The sequence below is a fragment of the Pithys albifrons genome, chromosome 6, assembly GCF_047495875.1.
Source record: "Pithys albifrons albifrons isolate INPA30051 chromosome 6, PitAlb_v1, whole genome shotgun sequence".
Classification (NCBI taxonomy): Eukaryota; Metazoa; Chordata; class Aves; order Passeriformes; family Thamnophilidae; genus Pithys; species Pithys albifrons.
In genome coordinates, this window is record NC_092463.1 from 42,869,973 (window position 1) to 42,889,123 (window position 19,151).

General features: G+C 45.3%; 2 long non-coding RNA genes across 4 annotated transcripts in view; one reads left to right on the top strand and one right to left on the bottom strand.

The window, feature by feature from the left end:
* LOC139673267 (uncharacterized) overlaps positions 1-16,158 on the bottom strand; it is a 77,307-nt gene extending 61,149 nt beyond the window's left edge. Inside the window, exon 1 of one of the 3 annotated variants that reach the window (XR_011698085.1) lies at positions 15,828-16,158. This is a non-coding gene — a long non-coding RNA (uncharacterized lncRNA). Of the gene's footprint in view, positions 1-2,009; positions 2,662-4,225; positions 4,501-15,827 lie in introns of those variants that run through there. The other 2 variants (XR_011698086.1, XR_011698084.1) reach the window with 2 other exon arrangements.
* On the top strand, positions 1,447-3,933 carry LOC139673268 (uncharacterized). The gene is made up of 3 exons (XR_011698087.1): positions 1,447-2,588; positions 2,931-3,062; positions 3,177-3,933. It is a non-coding gene; the product is annotated as an uncharacterized lncRNA (long non-coding RNA).
* Positions 16,159-19,151: the final 2,993 nt, after the last annotated feature.

The following is a 19,151-nucleotide window of genomic DNA, read 5'->3' on the forward strand; positions in this document are numbered from 1 at the left end:
AATCGCTCCGAAGAATTTTTTTTATGAATTAATCTCGATCAACTCGGACACCTATATTTTTCAAACACGGCTATGTCCTGGAGGAGGGGAGGGGGAGGGGGGAAAGGTGAGGGTAGGAGAACTTTTAGGAAGTTTTATTCTATTTTTATTTTTCCATTAATGAAATAAAAAATCATAAAGTTATCCGACTAAACGTGTGATTTGCTCCTTTAGGCAAAAGTCGATTAAAAAGTTAGGCTACTAGGCGACGGGGAATATTTGGACGTTTGGGGGACCAAGTAGAGAAGGGGGAAAAGGGTGTTTATTTCTCTCACTACAGATATATATCTAAAGAGACACATATATATACACTCACGGAGGGGTATGGGGGGGGGGGGTGGACGGAGGAAAGGGAAAGGTGCCAGGAATTAATAATAGAAGCCCACAGAGTCTAGATAAGTCCAAGGCTCGGCGATCGCAGCTGCTGCTCCTTCGGCGAATGCGCCCTCCGCGAATGCTTTTTGGGGTAAGGGCTTCCCGGGTAGGTAGTTATGTACAGCAAGCCCAGACCGCAAAAAGATTCGCGAAGGACAAAGTCTCCCGCGGTTTCCTACATCCATCCATCCGGCTGCCGCCACAACATCCACAGGACCCACGGGCGATCGGCTCCGCCATCCCCCGCCACGCCGGGTCCCCACCCCCATCCCCGCCAAGTCCCGTTCCGAAACCCAGGACCCCGCCGGGGTGAGGCGGCGGTGGGGGGCAAGGGGGTGTCCCGCCACCCCCCCCCGCTGTGGGGCCAGGGCCGGCGGCGCGGGGCCGCGGAGCGTGGCGGAGCGCGGCGTGTCCGCGGCCCCGCTCCGCGCGGAGGCTCCGGAGCTGGGCACGGGCGCTGCGTAAAGAGAAAACTCTCCCCCCTGAGCGCTAAATAAATAGAGAGCAGGAGGGCCGCTCATTGGTGCGGGCTAAAATCGTCACCCACCAATCAGCGGGCGCCTCACGCTGCCTCGCTCGGCTTTTTTTTTTTTCCTTTTTTTTTTCTCTTTTTTCTTCCCGACAGGGGGAGAGAGGAGAGCGGGAGGGAAGGATGGATGGATGGATGGGAAAAACGAAGGGGGAAGGAAAAAAAAGAAAAAAACGACAGAAAGGGCCCTCTCCATGTTCCATTAGTCACCAAATCCGCGACAAGAGCATGTCCGACAGAGCGGCCGGGCCTCTGCCGCTCCCCAAGCCCCTCTCCGGGAATCCTCTGCCAAAGGGGCGCCGCTAAGCTAAGGACAAGCTCCACTGCGGGGGGCCCCGAGAGCGGAGCCGCTGCTCCCCGCGGCAGGGGCGTCCCGAACCGTCCGCCACCTCGCGGAGGGCAGCCGGGGTCAGGGCGGACATGCCGCTGCCTTGCCCGCTCCCCCCCCCGCCAGACCCGAGGGGCGACCCTGCTGGAGCGGCGGGGGACGCGGGACGTCTCCTCCCCTCCCCTCCCCTCCTTAGCTCCGTCTTGGGCGCTGAGACACTCGTCAGCGCTGCCAGCGAGGACACCCGCTTGCTAAAAGTTTCCAGGACATGTCACTGAACTCCAGAGGTCTTCTCCTGAAAGTCTGTGGGGAACCAGAGACCCCGCCAGTCCCGGCGGCAACGGGAGCAAGGCAAACACACGTCCACGTCGCGGCCCGTCCGCCCGCCTGCCGGGATCCCGTACGAGTTGGGGCAAACACCCGAGGGGAACGGAGGGGACTCGCGTCCCGGCCCAAACTCCAGAACTTGCAGGTCCACCACTGCCCCGCGGCGGCAAAGGCTTCCGCGCGAGCGGCACGGGAAACCCACGCGTGACACCTCCGCGCGCGTCCCATCCCGCGCGGCCGCGACTCCCTCCCGACGCTCCTGCCCGTCGGCAGGAACGACGCTCCGCGTCTCCCGAGCCCCCGGCAAGCCCAGCGGCAGCGGCGCGGCGGAGCGCAACGGAGCGCGGGCAAGACGGACAGGGTGGCCGGGGAAGCGCAGGCAGAAGAAGTTTGAAAAACCCCAGAACTTACCTGGCGGGGCGCGTCCCTGGCCGCTCCGGAGAGTCCCGCGCGGGGTGCAACCATCACCAACAGTATTTTGGTGGGGTTTGGTGGTGTATTTTGGGGTTTTTTTTTTGAAAGCCCTAAAGCAAAGCGTCCCTTCCTCCAGGTGTGTATATAAGTTACTGTACTGTGTGGGAGGGTCACGATCTCACTAGGTGCAGAAGATTCCCCGGGATTAACCCCTCCTCTCCCTACCCCTTCTCCAACTTGTTGAGGATTTGATACACACACGCGCATAGGCACGGGCACACGGACACACACACGGGCACACACACACGCACACACGGACGGGAGAGCAAGGAGAAAGCGAGCTCCACGGAGTCCGGTTGCCCCCCGACGCCGTTGTGATTGGATGGTCTTTTCATGGAGAGGGGACGTCTCAAGTCGAAGTCACGATTTCTCCTCAGTTTGGAACCATCTGTGACTGGAGCCATGACGCAGCCAGAGCACATTACTCACTTTTACAGTCACGACTTGGAAATCCGTGCAGTTTCCAACCAAAATTACACCGCCACCATTGAATTATTTAATAGGATCCAGTTAAGGGTAATCTTATGCATTGTGTCAAGTGAGGCAACGATCTAGGAGGGGAGGGCTGGGAAGGCGAGGGAGGGGGCGAGGAAGGAGGGCATTTCTTGTTTCTAATGCTTGTTTTGTAGAGATATATTAAGAGTTGCAATGATTGGCTACACGTGTTGTAAGGGGATTTTTTTCTTTAAAAAAACAAACAAACAAAATAGATATCGGGTCTGCTTGTAAATACGACCACGCAAGCTCGGGGAAGGGACGGTTTAGACATTAAGGGGAGCCGTGGGTGGAGTACCGTGCTGTGAATTCAGGCGCTGGTGTTTGATTAATTGAAATAAATTATGTCTTTTGTATGCCTAGATTAGAGCCATTGCATGCAGGCTTGGCCAGGAGGTGCTCTCACCCCAGCTCAGTGCGCTGTGCTATACTGATGTTCATGGCTGCATCATGTCATTGTCTGCAGGATCCGCAATTGTTGCTGGGCTTTGTGTGGTAGGTGCACCATTTTCTAAGCTTGCTTTTACTGCGAGGCTATGGCTAAACGTACTCCTGGGGAAGCTGCTTCCTTGGCTATTGTTTGCCTCGTGCGTTTTCCGCCCTTTGCAGGTCTGAGTCTGCAGCCAAGCCCTCTTCCACGGCGGTTTCGGCGGCGATACCCATTGTCCGGGAGAACGCGGTGGTGCATGTGAGTGCCGGACGGTGTTTCCGTTTTTCTTTTAAGGAAAACTGATGACATGTCTTTGCTAGTCGGAATGCCTGCCACCCTGCATGTTCGTAGTCTAGCGAGAACTTCCCTGGCTCCCAAAAGCGGTGAGGGGATGACAGGTTGTTGCAGCACCGAGGTAACCCTACATAGCTACTCCGTACACACCAAAACCAACGCCCCACTATTTTGCCTCTAATTCAGTCATTCCACCAACTCTGGTGAGGTGACTAAGGACGCGAAGGACAGGCAATAATAAAAACAGACGCTCGCGCACACACGATCTACAGAAAGTGTGAGCACTTAGAGGGGGAAAATGAGGTGGGAGGAGAAGGGGTGAGTCCAAATAAAGCAACCTATAGCCTCTTATTTTGCGGAGCACCATCATCAGGTAGAGGCTCTTTCAAACGTACGGGCGGGAAGGGCAGGCGGTGCCGCGCGGAGATGCGGCGGCGGGGAACGCTCCGCGGGAGCGGCACTGCCGGTGGTGCTGCGCGGCCCCCGCCCGGGCGGGCAGCGGGGTCGGGACCGACCCCCGCCCGTGGCGGCGGAGGCGGCGGGTTCAGCACCGGAGCGCGGACAGCTCCCGGCGGCCGCCCCGCGGGGAGCGCCCGGCCCGCGCCCCCGGCCCTGCCTCTTCACCCTCGGAAGGCGAAAATAGAGGAGGGGAGGGCGGGCAGGGAGAGGGGCTCAACAGCGCCGACAGAGAGAGAGAGAGAGTTGCAGCTCGCTATTGATTCAGAGATTTACCGACAGGGTGATTCCCCTTTCTGCAAGAATTCCCCTTGTCTGGGCTCCGGGCATGCACCAAATTCATTATGTAGACGAGTATACCCCTCTCGCTTTAGAGAAAAAGTAGAAAGGGAGGGGAAAATTAATCCAGGCATGCATAAAATAAAGACAAGACTCACAGCCACTCTCTGCACCATGCACAGAAAAGATCACTACTTACCCAAACGGGAACTCCTCGCTTAGGGGAGGGGGGGAGGGAGGAAAGGGGGGGAGCGAGGAAGGGGAGTGGGGGAATCCAACAATTAATTTCCAGACAGAGTTGAAAAAAAATACTGCGGTGATGTCCAGGTTTTCTTCCACCCGCGCTCGCTTTTTATACAAGTGCAACCCTCTGTCTATTTCTGGAACGCGATCAAAACCCTGATGCTATTTTTAGCAGGTACTGGGGAAAAAATCCACACACAAAGGCATTTCGCTGGAACGCTACATCCAAAACATTAAATGTGCATTAGGTCTGTCCCCCTACAACACAGCAACCCCCAACCACACCCCCCCCACACCTCCCCCAACCCAAGCTTCTTTCTGCAACACCATCCACATTTGCTTTAGGTGCATCCTTGCAGAGAAAAAAACCCCAACACCACACAACAAAATCAAACAAACAAAAAACCACACCAAAGGACCCAAACTGACCGCCTTCTATGCTGTCCTACTGCATAAACCCCTAATCCACAGTTGCATTGAGTCTGCCTCTGTGCCTCGCTGCCTGTTGCCTTGCAATCATTATTGTGTTTGTCTTCCTCCGGAGTCTTTATAAATTGGGCTTTGGAAAAACACAACCACCATGCACCAGTTTGCCATCATGCACAAATGTGGATTTCAGGCAGGGATGTTTGCTTTGCCGAGTGACAGAGTTGGTTTCATGCACTGAATTTCACCCAGCATGAAGAAGGGTTGTTTTTTTAAAAAAAATTCTCCCCTCCCTGCCCAGTGCCTTTCTCCCCCCTTAAAAATCCTTTGTTTGGAGAATAAAGGATCTATAAATATATATATGAAAAAAGGGGTGTGTGTGTTTGCGTTCTAGTAATTCACTACGAGGGGGGACTGGTGAAAAAAATAGAATCATTAGGGCTTTCAGGCTGCAAGGAGCCAGCCTGAGACTCCTTTGCAAGGCTGCGTCAGTTATCAGCTATTGACGTCACGTTCAGATTCTCCTCTTCAGAGGCTCTAGTTCATCATAAAAGATGTCTGTGCTTGGAGCTTTGTGCTTGCAGTAAGGCACTTCAATTCGAGGAAAAGAGTTAATTAGCAAGCCCCATATTTTGTGTAATGCAGCTCTCTGTACAGTTGCTCAAAAATCCTAAGGGGTGTTCATATGTGTGTTGCGGTGGGGGAGGGAATATGCGCTGGGGACAGGGAGATATTTCTTAAAAACACACACATTTCCCATGCAGAAGCACAGGCAGGGAGAGTAACCTGCACTGCCAGACCTTGCAAAAGCATTGTCCCCCGCCCCTCCCTTCCACCTCCCATCCCCCTTCTCGTGGTTACCAATTTTAACAAAAAGCAATTTGGAAACATAAGTCTGTTTTCTGAATACTTGTAAGGCAAAGAGCATGGGGGGAGCTGTATGTATTTTAGCATCCTTACTTTCTCTCTTCTCCTGTCACCCCCCGCCCCGCCCCCCCCCCTCCCCTAGACCAACAGCAGCAAGTCCCCCTACCACCTTACACTTGTATTTGCTACTGTAGCAAAAGACAGATATTGATAAAACCAGGATTAATTCTGTATATTTGTCAGGCAAACAGCCCCGTCTCCTAGAATGACGCAAATAACAGATTCTATGGCTCTGGCTTTCTATATTCTGCACCCACGCACTCTGCTTGGTCTCCCACGGAATCAGCTACAGAGAGCAATGATCCAGATTATACAGAAAGAGGGAAAAGGGTGGGGGAAAGAGAAAGAATATTAAATGAAATTGCAATTAAAATTATAATGCTGCTACAGTCTGTACGCAAATGGCTAAACCTGAGCTTACACAGTGGCACACACAGACACACACTCACACCCCCGAGCCCCCCGCCCCAAACCCAAGCATCAGTAGCAGCCAGACAAAAGAGAATTGTCTTGCTGACAAATGCAGGGTTTATCTGGCCAAGGGAGGTATTCCCTTTATGCACCGCACCTATCACTACTCCCATTAAGCAAAACACATTTTTGAAACGACCTCTCTTGCCACCAAGTGTATGAAGAGGGGTCAATTAACACATGCAGCTGGGGAAGGGAGGACGCCAGGAGCCCTTCCACGGTCCCAGAGGAGCTAACGAGGACCTTGAAGAGCAGGTCGTCTTCCCTGTCTCGCAGTCAAAAGGATGCAGTTCTTTCTTAAAATGCCTAAAAAAAGGCAAGCACGAAGGGCTATTTCTATTTTTAAACACATCTCTCATTTGCTGGAAAATGGCACTAAAAGCCTTAAACAACCTCCCCACCCCCGGGGACAGACTCAGACACACATGCCACGACCTGAGGGAAACACAAGGTTTATGGGACTCGTTATTCCCCAGATGAGAATACCCTACCATGCTTCGCCCATCATCAGCCCTTTTCACACCTTATATGAAGAGAGAAGCAAAATTCTGGGGCAATCAAGAAGCCACTAAGTTATTTACTGTCTAATCTGTACACACACATTCCTTATTTATTAACTCACTTAATTATTACCAACCTCTTTTGCAGACAATGAATTTCTTAATGTTAATAAATTGCAATCAATGAGGTAAGGCTGTCTTCTCCTCTGTCTTAGCCAGACAATGCCATTGCCAACTACTGGTACTAACAGAGCAGGACCCAGGGAGGGGGGCTTCACACACCTATTTGACATCATATCATAAGAATTGTCAGGCTTGGGGAGATAGATTAGACATTTTAAAATAACTACACACACACTCTCTGGCAGAAGCAGGAAGATCCATTTTCATTCACACATCTCTGGCACACAAGCCACAAATCCATCTTCCCAGGACTGGCAGAGTTGTTGTGCTTCAGACCAAAAAGAAGAACCCAGCCTAAACTGTTTTGCCACTTGATACACCTGGAAAGCTGGCCTTTAGAGCAGTTGCAGCCCAGAAGCCAGAACGATGTGGAAAAATACCGCAGTAGGGAAAAACCTTATACCAAGGACAGGTCAAGACACCTGAAGACCCCAGACAAACAGCCAGCCATACAGCATACCTTCTTTGAGAAAATGCAATGACACTCATCCTGGATTACTAAAAACTGACACAGGAGTTCAAGGATGGAGGTGTGCACATCTAAACTGTCTTCTGTCAGTCAGACCCAAGAGCTTTCAGATAATCCACAGTCCACTGTGGAAGGAAGGAAGGAATGGCCATCTACTCTCTTCCCTCCCAAACATACCCCAAAAGCTTTGCATTTCTATGTAGTGTTCACATATGTGAATGTGAACAGAGGAAAGCTGTTTAGCTTTAGTTTTGCTCTATCACAAAAAAAAGATATCAACCTGGTTGTGTACAAAGTATGATCTTTGTCAAATTCAGGAGCAGGCATGCTGGCAAGCCTTGCAGCTCCTGGACCTCAGGCCCTTCCCAGCCACAAAGATGCCTGGAATTCCCTCCCTACTTTCCATACTGAGAAGCTCCTTGCAGTCACATGTGGGCATTTTTGTTTTGTTCTGTGGTTTGTTTGTTTCGGGGTGATTTTTTTTGTGTTGTGTGGGTTTTTTCCCCCCTAAGCTCTCTAATCTTAATGAATTAAGAACTAGATCTTTCTGCCCAATGGTTTAACATGTTGTTCTGGAAGCTGTAGTATCATCTTGCAGCTTCAGTTTCACAAAACAAGCCTGCCTCCCTTTCTAGTCTCCTCTGTTTCTCCTGCCCAATGTATCATCTTCATCTCAGTAGAACCATCTCCTGTCTTGCCTGTCTGCTGCTTAAGGCTTGGTTGAAGTGAAGTCCAGTGTCTGGAGAATCCTTAGCTTAGGACAAAAAAAAAAAAAGGAAACCATTCAAATGGAAAAGAATGTTTGGCAGTTGATCATGTACCAAACAGCAGTTCCCACTTCTCCTGATCATTATAAGCACTAAAAAGAAATTTTATCTTCTGTCTTGATATTTTAGTTATCAGCCATCTCTTTGTTTCCAAACAATTAAGCCTCTCTACCAATGAAGTCTTAATGAAAACAATGGGTCCTGTATTTTTTACTCCTCTAAAAAGTGATACCTGATAGTGACTGAAGCTGTGAAGTTCACATCAGCTGCAGGAACGTGACTTTTCACCTAAAGCTACAAAAGATGCCAAAGGGTCAGCCCACTTTCTAACATGTATGATCCACATATAGAACTGTCCTCATCCTTGGAAATTTCCTTTCCAGCAAGGTCAAGGCAAGGTCTTTCTCATTCTGGCTTTGCTCTAGTTTGAGAGTTACCTCCTCAGTCTTGGAGTTCTGCTGACCTGTGAGCCATTAATTAAGATAATTGCTATAAAATATTCTCCTAACCCAGTCTTACTTCCATAAACAGTTTGAGTCTGTTCTTGGCCTCATTCATCCAGGAAGCTGAATGACACCTGATATATTCCAAACAAAAGGAGAACAGAAGATAACCAGAAACAGAGTGAAGTGCCACCAAGATATACTAGGAACTCACAAAACCTCCTCATCTTTTTGAATAAAACTCCCCTTGTATCAGGTCAACCAATAACTTATACAGTTAACTCATGTTACGGGAAAATATAGAATCCAGAGGAAAGAGCAACCCCACTGAAATGGAAATAAATTAAATCAACATCTATTCAACAATCTGCTGGTTATTATAGGTGACAGAATATAAGATAGTGAAAGGACCTGAAGAAGAGTAATTGCTAGTTAAATCAGAGGATTAGGATCTAGGTATTCCTTGTAATCACAAATTTGCTACAAATGTTGATATGAAATTTCTCATGGAAAGGCTTTTTCCTTGAAAAACTTTGATGTTCTCCTCAGATTTCAGGTGAAGTATCCATCACATTATGCTTGGTATATCTACTCATAAAATGAAGATAAGGCAATATTCACTTACCTAACCAGGATGTTCTTGAAGACATCTATAGCATTGAGATAATCAATAAAAGTTATCAGTAAGAAGACAACAATATTATAAGTAATGAGATCAGAGCATGCAAGGAAGCACAAGGAGGAAAAGAATGGTTTACTTCCAACATCAGAATGAGAAACTGCAGTACGTTAGTAAAGAAAATCTCACCTATGTCAGAAGATCAAGGACTTATTAAGACTTCAATTTATGGAATTTTTGAGAACCTGTATGCATATACCAGGACACCAATAAAATAGACAACTCATACTAGTATCATCTCACACAGATTGCAAAAATAAACACTTCCAATGAGTTTGGGTTGAAATGCTAGTATACCTGGATGGCTTTGTTTTCATTGGCTTTTCTGTTTACATTATAGATTTATATCATTGCTATAGCGTGTAAAGGGATAGAAACAGGATTTTCCTCCAATGTCTGCAAAACCAGGTCCTAGAGACATACTCTTCTTTGTAACAGGGATGAAAAGAAGAAAAGCATTAGCATAATGAAGATGGTGGAAAAACCTATGAAGGTCTCAATATTGAGGATGATATAAAAAGAAAATGATACCACTTCTTAATGAAAGTTGAACCTATGGAAGAAATATAGTAAATAGGCATTATACTTCAGATACAAGAAGCATAACCTTTGAGGAATCCTGCTACGAATTTGATGAGCCTTTACACTAAGATTTGATTTTCATTAGCCTTTAAAATGGAACTTTTCATGAATAAGACCCATGACCTTTAACATAATGTGCATACATATCTGGCAAATATCTTAAAGAAAGAGTTATAAGCAAGAACAAAAGGATAAGACAACACCTTGAGGTAAATTATACAGGAACTTTTACTGGTAGAAAATAAGATAAGGGAGTGGTGAAGAAATGCTAAAAATCTGTGTCAGTCTTTACATCAAGCTACCCAGTATTATAGTCAGATGGAGAGAATGGGATGTGGAGTGGGGTGGTATTAAAGTAATTTAGGAAGAATTTATTTACTGAGAAAATAAAACATGAAGCCAAAGAATCTAATTAAAGAAAAAAATTAAGTTCTCTCGAGGCAGAAGACAGTGGGGAGGGAAAAAGAAAATACAATCATTTAGCTACATTTCATAGATGGTGAGGTGTAAGACGAGGTGAGATGCCTAGGGTTATGAAAACATGGCCTTGTGAGCTCTTATCCCAACGTCTGATGCTCCTGTAACACTGTTCCTTCCTAATTTATTGCCTCTGATTTGTTCTTTCTTATAATGTAGTTCAATTTGGCTATCAAAAATGACAACATAAAATTGCTACTCAGCCAGAAAATGTAATGCATATTCAAACAAGGACAAGATAGACGTTTCATCAGTCACTTCTCTACTTACCTTTTGGGGTACAAAAAACCCTTCAAATTCACACCATTCAGTAGTTCTGGAATTCCTACTAAAAGCCCAAATATCTTTCCTATCTAAAGTCCAAAATTCCAGAAATACGTGTTCAGTAAAGCAGAAACATGTGACAGTTCCCAATAACATGAAAGAAAATTAAAACATGAATGAATCAAAATATCTAGATCACATATGTCTTTTTGTCTGAACACCTATTTTTATCACCAGTTAACATTTATGCAATGTGTACTAATAGCAAGTTCAACCCTATAAATGGCACCAAGATCCAAGCTGTTCCTGCTTGGATCCAAGCTGTCTTTTCTATGCACAGTTTACAAATTAAGTCACTGGTTCCCCAAATGTGACTGGCAAACCATCAGTGTGTACAAAACCTGTGGAAGTCCCAGGAGGACCAGCTGGGCAAGCACCAATGGCTTTTACTTTTCCAGATGCTGAATCGCAGAAACACTAAATACTTGTTATTCTTCTACTTTGCCAACTAAATGATTATGGCTATTGGGTCAGGATGTAATTTGGTCATGAACTGGGACAAGGTAATTCATGTGACTGGGCATAGGAATGGAAACATATACAAGTTTTTACTGTTAAGACAGGCTTCAGTTCACCTAAGAAAAACTGTGACAGCTACTGGACTAACAGCTGTCACTGAGAAGACAAGGCATGCCATGAAATTCACAGGAAGGACACACTTCAATACTTGGAAGAGTATAGACCCTTTAGAAAGTCCTTAGAAACACCACTGCAGTGCATAGATCTGATCACACCTTACCACCAGCCAATATATAGCCAAATGTTTGCAGGGTAACCACAGTTGTTTTCTCCATATTGTCCCCTCATCAGTGGGCCCTCCAAAACAGAGGATGGGTAGCAGCTGTGTCTCTGGTCCTTGCTGTGGCTACATGTACATTATTTTAATGACAGGACACTTCTATTAACTGTTACTCAGCTCATGATGTGAACTGGATGGAGAAGAATCACACATAACTTACAGAATATTAGTAGAACTTCTGGAGATCCATGGATAAGTGACAGAGAAGTGCAGGCTATTATCACACTGCTATAAATGCTGGCTTTAGAGCCAGGGGATGAAACACATATACTTCTGCAAATCCCTCACAGTTCATTGTTTTGTGCTGCTTTTGCAGTAATTGCAATTATTGCAGGACTATATGAGCAGAGATACAAAGTTTGAATTACATTAGATGTAATGATTTTCTGGGTAGTTCAAGATTTGCAGATAAAAGCTATCCTGAGTTGTTGTTCAAGACTGACAATGAGTATTTAGCTAAATTTAGAAATGTGTTAATTTTTCTTTTATGTTAATATTGTATCAGTTGACTGCTCCTCATTATTATATATTGGCAATCTCAGATTAAGCTCCCACCCTACTGGATGTTGTGCAAACAAAGAATCAAAAAGTAGTAACCATGTGGAACATTCTAGCTGGGACTCAACACTTGAAAACATTGGTTGGGGCATTAAAATTAAGCTGAATCCTTATTTAGAGGAGAGGAAAAAGAAAAAATAATGACAGATGATGTAATTGTTACCTTCCCACCTGTGATGTGATGAGTACTGTACAAAAGAATGAAAAAGACTCATTACCTTTCCCATGAGGTTACAATTCAAATGGAAGGGCACAGAATAGAATCCCATGAAAAACAGAGAAAAATTACTTGTGTCCCAGCATGGTTTTGTATCTTGGAATAGTAATATTTAGCAGAAATATTGCTATATAATAAATTATATAATTTATTTTAAATAATTATCTTATAATATATAATTAAATAATATATAATATAATTTGTAGTATAAATTATATTGTATAGATCATTTTGATAAGATCACAGTAAGAGAGAAACATAAGTTTGTAGGAAGGAGATCTTGGGTAGTTCAAAGAAGAGTGGAAAGTGACAAGTGGCAAGAGCAAGGTGCATGGCCTCACACTCACAGTGGGAGTCAATGGGAAGCTTGTGCCTAAAGTTGAAAAGCGGGAGAAACTGAAGCTTCTACAGAACAAGAATTTGCAAGAATGCACTGCAATAAGGCAAATATCAGGGGTGTGACAATCTTTTAGTCTTCTTGTGATCCTGGCATTCTGAGGGGAAAAATGTCATGGAATATTAAAAATACTCCAATGAGTATGTGAATGAGTGAAGCCACTCACCTTGGCTTGATACTAGTGTTTCAAATGAGAAAGTAGAAATGTGACTGCATATGCACATCAATGAATTTTGGAGTGTCTTTCAGAGAGGTCTGCAATAAAATTGAGAGATGGCAATTATTCCGCCAGACAGTTTGTGGACTTGTGGCCTCTTCCTTATTTTTCTATAAACTAAAGGTGAGTCCAAGCAATAAACTGTTTTGCTATACCTTACTAGCATTGATTTTTTGTCCAGTCCTTCTACTACATACATAGTTTAGTAGAAGAAAGTGTTTTGGTTTTTATACCTAAAATTTATAAGGTAGTGTGAGGCTGCCACCCTGAAGGTTTTCATAAGAAAATGCTACTTGCATTGGCCATTAACTACAGACCAGTGTATCTAGATCTCTAGTAGTACTATCCAATTATTGGTAAGACATCTGGAGAAGTATTGTGAGAAGAAATGTGGGATTTTCCTCCATGTGACTGTCCATCTGACACTTAATATGCTGCATGGTGACATTAAGCCCACCATCTTGAATAAAACCTTCACTTTACAATTAGATTATGCAGCCTCCTTGAGGTAAATTGTATCACAGGACATAACAATAGAAAATCAAAAGTAGCAGAATAACATACAAAGCAAGAGGAGTCTTAATAGGGAATATCCCTCATCACAAGCATCTAAACAAAGATAAGCACTTTAAGGGTAAAATCCTGTGTTGATGTAGTCCTGTTCATCATTGGAGTAGGAGGAGATGGTAGTGGAGTGAAAGAACAGGGCAGAAAAAGAGGTAGTAATTAGCTCTTTTAACACAGAGAATTCTAAACTTGACATGAAAAGACACAGCATCTGGAAAGCTGCAGCAAGGTAGATGAGCAGTGTGCAAGTTGGAGAATTCCCTCTATTGCACAAGCTATGCAAATGTAATTGTAGGCTAGAAAGTGCAGTGACTCATAGGTGAAGTGGATGTGAGAATATCTGGGTTAAAGACAGTTTGTACTGAGAGGAACATGTGTAGGACCTCACAAGTTCCCAGAGAAGGGGAACTAGAAGGAGTTAATGAAAACTCATTACCAAGAGTCATCCTGCCACATATTGCTTTCTTGAAGAGGCAAGCGAGGAGCTCCTGAAGCTGTTTAAACCTGATGGCATTTCAAAACACACAGTCAATGTTTTGTGGGTTGGGGTGAGGAGCAAAGAAAAGAGGTGAAGTATAAACCCCAGAAAAGTAGGGTTGGGAACAACTTGGGGTTTTGGCAGAAGATGATAAAGGTTATTGAACCAAAACCCAGAGGTGTTAATGCATATTAGGAGGGCCCCATGTTGGACCCAAAACAGCACTCTGAAGGGATGGACTCCAGCTGTTGTAATGTTATGTGGAGGAAATAAGTAAGTAGCACTGCTCCATGGTATTTCACCTCCTGCAGTCTCACTAATCAGATGACCCCAATGATATCTGCATCAAGATTCACTGGAATAAAACACAGGATTTCATGGTTTTTTTTTTTTTTTCAGTTGGACAGGCAAATGACAGACGAGGGTTGAACAAGTGGCTGTAGAGGTGATTCAAGGCCAAGCTAACTTAAGATCTCCACATTTCTGCAAGGGAGGTGGATAAGTGGTGTAGTAGGCAGGGGAATTAAATGTTGGATATGTTCAAGTCCAGGTTGATAGGTCCTTGAGCAACTGGTCTAGTGGATGGTGTCCCTGCCCATGACAGGGTGGTTGGAACTAGATGGTCTTTAAGGTCCTTTCCAACCCAAACCATTCTGTAATTAAGAGGTGAGCACTTTTCAACCCCCAGCACATTCCAGACAGATCTGTCCTTCATGTCAAAGGGTGAAAATAGTGTATGGGCAAGTGAGAAGTGAAAATGCTGCCTCCAAAACACCTCACTTTTGACTTTCTGCACCAACTGCCATGGCTTTGACTTCCAGTGCCACCTCACCCTTCTGAGGCTGTTGGCTGTCATCCTGCAGTTGCCTGTTGTGTCCCCTTTGAGGTCAGGCTGCTTCCTTGCTCCACTGAGTGCCCTGAGATTCCTCAGAAGAAAAGGTACAACACAAGGTGTGGCACATTACTCATACTGTGTCCTGTGTCAGTTGCCACAGGGTATTTGTTATTACTTTTAGTTACAGAGAAGTTGTTGAGCAGGGTTCTCTGAAAGGAAAAAGGCTTTCCACTGGTTAAAGCAGTTCATCCTCATTTCAAAACCTTCCCCTCAGACAGTGAAGACCATCCAACTTTTTCTGATTAAGAAACCCGCTTGAAATTAGCAATAAATCAAACCTGCTCTTCTCGTGCAAGACATCTGTTGATAACCATGTTGAGTGCAGCAGCAGTAAAGGAAACCAGGATGTGCACCACAGATGGCTGCAGCCAAGGTGAAGACTAAGAATCAGTTGCTGCTAAACCCTCAGTTCTCCTGAGCTAACAGTATCTGCAGTTTGCAAGCGCCTGAGAACTAAACGACCATCTTAGCATCTCGACTCACACATTGCAGAGCAGCAAAGTTTGGAACACGTAAGTCTATTTAGTTTCTCTATAGATCAGCTATCAGAAATTACTACGTATAAAGATTTCCCTCTACAGGTGGTTAGAGCTTGTAACAGCCTCTCATTTTCCTGCATCACTTTTAATAGTATTTTGCCTCATCATTTGCTTGTTACTATTTTACCTATTACCCACACCCCAACTATGGACTTTCAGTCTATTCCCAGTGGTAGCAAATTCTTTGTGGAAGAAATGTCAACTCCCTTTCATCTTCCTTAAGCTTTAACACTGCTGACTTTGACTCTTTTTGCAATTAAAATTTCATTTGCAAGCTCATTTCCCGTGTGAGCTGATGCCTTCCTTCTCCCCCCACCCCAAAATGTGACAAACTGAAAGTTGCAGCCTCTGCAAAAAGTGGTGGTGGTAGTGTCTTAAATACATAGCTCCCTGCCTGCAGTTTGAGCTTGCAAACCTTTCCTGCAGGAACATCAAATGCACAGGACACAAACACGACAGCCTCGCGAACTCTTTGCAAGAAGGGGGAATACAACGCTGTCCAGTCTTTCAAAGTCAGGCAGCAGAACAAATCAGAAAAGTCTACTTCTTGCAAAAGCATCTAACAACTGAAAGCAGAAAACTTTGCAAAAAGCAAATGGAAAACACCACACACGCGCACGCACGCACACACAGAGAAACCTACCTTGCAAAATCTTCTTCACTTATTTTTGTATGCAAAGAAAAAACCCCAACAAAACAATCCCCAAACAAAACAAAAATAAATAACTCCCTCCCCTCCAAAACCGCTTTTCCCTCTTCCCCACGCCTTAGCTGGATTTCTAGGGAATTTGGGGACGGGTGGGAAGAGCTGAGGGTGGAGAGGCTATATAAATAAACTAGAGCATTTCGAGCTGTGTATCGCGAAAGGCTGTGGGTTTCGCGTAATGTGTGCCTGCACTCTTCCAGGAGAAAGGGAAAAAAAAAGAAAAGGGAAAAAAAAAGCAGTCAGTTCATGTTCAGAGCCTGACTTGGAGACAGGGAGAAGCAGCAGCCCCCTCCTCCCCTCCCCCGCCGCCGCCCCCCCGCCCCGCCGCCCACGCACCACCCCCGCACCGCCGAGCCCGGCACCTCCTGAGCGAGTGCGCGGGGCGGAATCGCGCAGCCCCCGCGCCCTGCGCCCCCGCCGCTATTTATAGCCCCGCGCTCCCGGCCGGCTGGCTGGGCACACGCGTGTCCCTGCCTGCCTCCCTCCCGCCCTCCGAGTGCGTGTACCGCCACAATAACGCTGCCTTTCACAGGTAGCGAGGGTGGGCTTTTTTTTTTTTCACTGCACTGCCTCTCATCATAGATAGTGTGGTGTTTGTTTTTCGGTTCTTTTTTTTTTGAGCGGGGTGGTGAGGTGTTTGGAGAGAGCCCACGGGGTGCGTGGAGGGAGCGGGAGTGGCTGGGGAGGCAGCGGGGGTGCGTGTGCGGGAGCCAGGGTGTTGGAGCGGGCTCCCAGTCCTTGGCTCCCGGTAGCACAGTCAGTTCCTCCAGTGTGTGCTATTGACCTGCATTGACGTCATTGCGTCATTAGGTCTCCCTTAGAAACACTGACTTTCAAAAATAGTATCAAATTAATTCAACTGGCAGAGAGAAGCCACTAGCTGGAATGAGCCATAAAACTCCAGAATCTTCAGCCCGGCTTTGCTGTGCCAGCCCAGCCCCCCTTCCCCCCTACGTGCCCCCCCCAGCCAAGCAGGCAGAAATCAGATTGTATGGAAAATACCATCGATGAAATAAAAAAAAAGAGAGAAAAGAGAAAAAAAAACGGAGAGGGGGAAGAGAGAGACCAAATTAGATTGCAAACCCTAGACCAGCCTCTCTCCCTCTCTTTCTCCCTCTCCCCTCCTTTCCCTTTTCTGATCTAAAAATATCCCTCTTGCTTGAGCTGACTGCAGTATCTTTTGTGTTGCATCTTTCTGTTTTTAGCCTTTGCATGAGCCATTGAAGGGTGGCCCGCAACAGATCAGAAGCACAAAATATTGATCTATCGATACCCTCTGAGGCCAAGAATTAATTTTAAATGAAAGAGCTGCACCTTGATTTTGGCAGTGGGTGGGTGGGCAGATGACAGGGGTTATTTTAGGATACCATTCACATTCTATGAAGCTGCAGCTTCCACTTTCTCCCTCTAGATTTATTTTAAAAATATCCTTCCTTCCTCACCCCACCTCTCTCACGTGGACCTGTGGGCAAGCACATGTCACCCCCATTCATACAAACACAATGCAACGGAGCAGCGGTAATTTGCAGAGATGGTACATTCACAAACAGCAACCCAGTTGCTTTAATGCAGGTTGATTTCACAGAAAGGACACTGCAGCCCAGAGGAATTTGATTAGACTGGTGACTTAAATTTGCAAGCTGCTTATTTGGTTCCTTATTTTCTTCACTGTAACTTAGCAAAACTGATTTAAACTCTCTTTCTTGCTTGCTTTAAAAATAAATAGGAGAAAAATTCTGTTTATACTGTAGATGGAAGACCTAAATCTTAGAACCAGTGGTAAAGGACAGTAAAAAAGATTGATGGCAATCAGCTTTCAAGTGCTTTGCATCAAGGCACATACCCATGACCAGATACAGCTATATCTATCCATGACCTATGCTATGCAGAGCTGTGCATACATACCATATAACATATCTAATCCTGCAACGTTCGCAGTTCAGGAGAGTGTTTGAGGTTTGTTGATTTGTTTGTTGCTTTTGGTTGATTTTTTTTGTAATCAGAGAAAGTATTCAGAAACAGAGGCACTGTGCTAGACAGTAATAATTTGCAACATCAGGCCATAAATAGGACTCTAGCCCTGCAAACATTTATTCACGTGCCAAGTGTTAAGACTATGACTAATCTAATTTGAAATCAAGGGGATTGCTCATAGTAGTAACATTAAACTCATGCATGTTTGCAGAATCAGGGCCTAAATGATTAATCACCACTGCAGCTAGGCACTATTGGTTACCCCATTTATTACTTGTGATACTTCAGCACTGTATATGCTCAGATCCATCTCAGAGAGTGTGCACTGCTCTACTGTAGTGAAGAATGAGCATCATATTCTCCTTAATGAGGAGGTGTGCAATACACCTCAATATTTGTATGCTCAATCTGAATTTTGCAATACTAATGAGCCTCCCAGAGGCCCTGGCTCATACCACTTGGGGCAAATTTGGAGTCATTTGAGAGAGAAGTTGCAGATGCGCAGCCTGCCTGAGATGGGCATCTCACACATTGCTTTTTTCATGTAATGGCTACACGTGTAGAGCTGGAACTGTAACTGCAGACTGCTGATGACTCCAAGTTTAGCACTGGTGCATGCAGAGGTTTCACTCTTAGTTCCAAGGGATAAAAAGGAAAAGAATGAAAGCACAGCCTTTATATGAATCATTCATTCATGCTTTCATTCATCTTTGTATTACTACTGATGATGATGATATAATAACAATGATGATGATCATTTTGATATTTTGGTTCTGTTCAGACTAGTCTGGACTTTGATATTCATTTCTGCTGCTGCTCAGCACCAGCAATGACACTTTGCTTCAAAAGCGACTGACTTTTGAGCTTGGGTCCCCCCATCAGTTTGTGGCAAACTATTGAGTCAAAGAAAGTGAGGTGAGTTGCACATGAACAGAAAGACATGTGCTGCTTGCAGGTAAAATAATTAAGTTATCCTAGGGGTTAATAATTAAGATAACCAAGGGGTGTTGGTTAAACGTGAGCTGCACTCATGCACTGTGCAGGTGACTTCTCTTGACAGCTTTTGGAAACATAGTGATGTACACGCTTCTCCTGTTTTACAAGAGCTCCTTTTGTCCAAACCCCACTATCTCCAATTAGAAAACCAGCATTTGTGAGTTCTCTAAAATAAATAGTCTAATGTCGTTTTAGAAACATAAGTAGTCAGAAAAAATCAGTTAGGACTAACTGGGGGAAGATGGAAGACTGCTAAAAAAACCCCAGTATTAGTATACCTGGAGCAAGGAA